The 4,564-nt window shown below is 40.7% G+C and overlaps 1 long non-coding RNA gene across 1 annotated transcript; it reads left to right on the plus strand.

Moving 5' to 3' along the window:
* Positions 1 to 1,236: 1,236 nt before the first annotated feature.
* LOC140904266 (uncharacterized) lies at positions 1,237 to 4,324 on the plus strand. Its single transcript, XR_012156467.1, has 3 exons — positions 1,237 to 1,690; positions 3,223 to 3,721; positions 3,884 to 4,324. It is a non-coding gene; the product is annotated as an uncharacterized LOC140904266 (long non-coding RNA).
* The last annotated feature ends 240 nt before the right edge of the window (positions 4,325 to 4,564 follow it).

Raw genomic sequence — 4,564 nt, forward strand, 5'->3', positions numbered from 1 at the left:
TAATCCATTCTTTTTTAATTCGTCACACAGAGGGGAATCGCTGGCTAGGTAGCCTAAGAGGGGACGGGGAGAAGGGAAGCACCGGGTGCAATGGTTGGGGGAAAGGACAAATCCACACCACACTCTAAAATGCCAGCTTTCTCTTTCTTGGTTAGTCCTCTGGGGTGGAGTGGTTGGGCGTCCTGACCCCCCCCCGCCCTTCCCACCACATTCTTGGGCGTCCGGGTGAGGCGTCTATAGATCATGGTGAGCAGGGCGGTTAGTTAATCAGCGGATGTCGCGACGGTCTGTGCTCCTGCTGTCTTTCCTGCAGCAACACAAACAGCTCCCTCTCCCAATTCCCTACTTTGGGAGCCGAACCCTAAATGACCGTGCCTAGTAATTTTCGCTGTTGCCACTGCCCCCTCTCTCTCTCTGCCCTCACTGTTCTCTTTCGAGGGGTTTGCCTCTGCTCTCTTTGGAGGGGCCAGATGCATCTATGTGGCTGAGTTAGAGTGCGCCTGGTGCTAAGGTACGATTGGCACCATTGTGAACCCGGTACTTATCCCAAGCCCCCTTCTCAAGGAAAACTCCCTTGTACATTTTCTTGACGCCACCAAAAAATATAAAAACCTGCTGTCCGGGTGCTACTTTACTGCTAGAGGAGACTTGATATAGTGAAATAATTCACAAGTAGTCAGTAAGTGTTTTATATGGCGTCTTCGTACATCCTTCCCAAGGGCAACACTCTTCTGCAAAAATGAAGGCTTGGGCTCATGAGGAGCGGGCTGCAGAATTGTTGGATGTGCATGTCCACATTTCTGCATCTGTATGCAAAATTCACCAAAAGAAAAAATAATTGCACTATGGGGACGGGAAACACCAGATTCTTATTGGTCAATCCGTGGTCTGTCTCCTAAACTAAGCTCGAATGTAAGTAGTCACCACATATTGTTAAGGATAATTTCATGTTGAATGCCCTGTATGACCTCTGCGGTCATAGCTAATACCTGTCCTCTTGGGGAACCAGGGCACAGTAGCCAGTCTGTCTGAGTCATGAAAGAACAGCCACCCCCCTGCTTGAACCAAAGCTGATAAGAGAAAAAAACTTGCATAGAGAAATGAATGGCGGCGTGAGATAAGGCCATTCCTGGTGACACGTTTCAGAGAACTCCCCTATCCTCATCTGTATTAAAGATGGGACAACTAGATACTGCATTAGCAAACAGAATGGGAAAAAAAGATAACCGCACAGAACTCTGGGACCAAAAGAGCAGGGAGCAACGGCAGCATCAGAGATCTGTGCTCCAGATGTTAATGAATCTTCGCTGTACACACTCAGCTAGGCAGTTAGCCCAATTCTCTTTGTGAAATCTTGATAGAGAGCCAAAATATTGAAGCAGCCCAAATTCATTGTCCGCCCCCCCGAAGGAATACCAACCATAGTTAGAAGTGATCAGCTCCTCTTGTGTAGCCTAAAGAAAACCATTGAGTCCTCTGTGTACTCATAAACAAATCTAGTCTCCTCTCTTGAACCATTGTATGTTCTCTACAAAAACCATCTACTCACGATCCAGTAACTTTTCTGATTCGTGTATAGACCAAAATTCTGCCTCATTTCCACTGGGGTATCATCTACTGCTGACTGATCCAAGATTCTGAACCATCACCATTGCCTGGAAAGCCTCACTCGTTCAAGCTTCTGGAGTGGGTGAGAACCCTCATTTTCCCTCTCTGTTTCCTTTTCTACCTCAGGTAGAATAATATAGTTTACTTTGTTTAAACTCTTCTTGAGTAGTTATTAGTATTAGTCCATAAATAACTTAACTCTTCTGTTGGTATCTTCCATATTTGTTCTGCAGCAATCTTTCTTTTGCCTAACCTGTAGAGCCAAAAATACTCTGGGGTTCGCTCATCAAGTGGATTACTACCACTACAATTGTGATGTGAATGTGGGGATAGGGACAAATAAGTGCTCTTTGACTGATTCCGTTGGGCACACAAGCAGTACATTGGTAGAATTACACAACAGTGCCGCTCCGGAAGAGTAAGCGTAATAAATGAGCGTATTCCAAAGTAACGGGCAAGCTGGTTACAAATTGTTAAAGAAAGGCAGGCAGAATGTTACACTAATCACATCTCAGTAGCTTCGAGTAGAGAAACTGTGGCACGGATCTGAGCAAGGTTTCTATTTATTTTTCAAGCTCCTTTAGTAAGGTCTCTCTTTCTCTCACGCTGTGTCTCATAGAATGTTTGTTAACGTTCTCTTCAGACTGTTGCTTTGAATAGCTGTAGAACTATACAATAAGGAGTTAAGAATAAAAATAAAAGTTTTACATCAATACGTTTAAAAGTGAAAGAGGGATGCTTTACAACAACTTGATATACAAGCAGTATATTAGTAGAATGAACAGAGGGGAAAAAAACCCAAAAAGTAATTCCAACAAATGAGCATACCCCCAAGTAATGGGCAAATCTGGTTAAAGTTCAAAAATCCTAAGGGTCTTCCTGCCTAACGGTATGAATAAGGAAGAATCTTTACAATAACTGCATAGTCAATTCTTAAATGGTTTGCATTCCTGTAATTTATTTATATAGTTATGTAATCATTGTGATATATTTATTGTAATTTTGCTGGGTATAAACCCATTAAGGTGGTGGGATCTAATTTGTTAGATAATCGTTGTGTTCGGATTGCTTACCTAAAGTATAGTAAAATGATCAAATAAATATATAGCTGAGAATAAGGTAGAGTATGTTATAAGGGTTTCTTTAGTTCAGATTTCTGCCAAAATAATTGCACGAAGATCCAGTACAACACAGATAATGGCAAGTTAGTAGAATGTTTCCGTGTGTGCCCATGGGGAAAGGAGGGATAGCTCAGTGGTTTGAGCATTGGCGTGCCAAATTCACGATTTGAGTGAATTCAACCTTTAACGAGACAATTTAGGGATCAAGTAAAAAAAAACCTGTCAGGGACAATAATTGAGTCTGCTAGTGAAGGCAGAGACCTGGACTCAGTGACCTTTCAGGGTCCCTTCTAATTTTATGAGAGATGTCTTCAGCTTTACTTTTATATTGTGTTTTATAACATATTCCTGTACTTCTTTTTTGTTTGTTTATTTCTTTTTCTTCTGCATTTAAAAGTGAGCTTTACATTCTCTGCTTATAACCTATGGGTTTATTGAGAACAATTAGTAAGATAAACATATAGTATGACTGTAATATTTCCCTTGTATGTAGGTTACTCGGATCTGGGAATTTGTGGAAATGGATTTAATAGCTCGGTTACCCGTAACAAAGGATGGATACAACTATATACTGAAAGAGATTATCTTTCAGGATGTGTGGAAACCTTTCCTCTAAGAAGTAAGTCAGCAATCTGAGGTGGCAAAGGGAATGCACAAAATGATTGTTCGACGTGGATACCCACAGCGGATACTGACAGATCTTGTACCTGAAGTCAATAAGTTTTGAAGTCAATAATTTTTGAAGTCAATAATTTTTTTTCCCTGCTTATTTGTACGATGAAGTCAAACTTACTCTCAGGTCACCCACTGATTTCAATCACCATACTGTTTTTATGAACTGCTCTTGGTCAACGTCAGTGTTGCTATCAAATCATTTTTTGATGTCTTCGTACAAGTACTTGTTTCCAAAACAAATATTAAGAGCTGTTGCTAATTACACATAAAAGAAGTGGCAAATGCGCAAAGGAACAGTCCTTAACACAAGTCTATATGTAAGTTTACGGTGTAACTTATTTTCTTTCAGTATAAGCTGCATATTTGTGAACGACTAATATAACGTAGCTTCAGCAGCCTGTATCACCCACAAACCAATGGTTTGGCCAGAAACGCTAAGAAACTTATTAATCATTTATAGAGCTATAATTATTTTTCAGAAAGCGTGGAGGACTCCTGTATCTACTGAAACTTTGTCCACTGTGAAAAGGAAAGTGAGGATTGCACGATGTAAGGAACATAGACTTCTATGAGCTATAAATGCCATAAACTGCTTAATGATCATGATTTTTGTAAATATTCCAGATAAGTAAACATTTTCATCATGCTGATAGGTATATGTTCGGTAATGTGGAAAGAATAGCATAAGTGACTGCAAAGTATGTGTAATATTATAACGTCTGTGATTTCATTTTCACAATTGTTACTTATCAAAGGTCCAGTGTGATTCTTATAAGAGATGGGCACATATGCCCTGTGTCATAAATATAACAGGAAGGGTAAATCCTTCTTGGCCAGAGGGCAAACCCTTTCACCTCTAAAGATAACTTCGCTGGCACCTGACTAAAATGACCGATGAGGAGAGAAGAAACTTTCAAAGCTTGTGGGAGGGGGGGAGGGGAAAAAAGGGTTCTCTCTGTCTGTGGGTTGTTTTTTGGGGAGGATTTTAGGGGGAAAGACGTTTCCAGACGGATTCTTTCTCTGTTATATATTTGTTAGACGCTTGGTGGTTGCAGCAATAAAGTCCAGGGGCAAAAGGTAAAATAGTTTGTGCCTTGGGGAAGTTTTAACCTAAGCTAGCAAAAATAAGCTTATTGAGTTTTTAATGCCGGTCCCCACAG

Source organism: Lepidochelys kempii, chromosome 28 (assembly GCF_965140285.1).
Source record: "Lepidochelys kempii isolate rLepKem1 chromosome 28, rLepKem1.hap1, whole genome shotgun sequence".
NCBI classification, from domain to species: Eukaryota; Metazoa; Chordata; order Testudines; family Cheloniidae; genus Lepidochelys; species Lepidochelys kempii.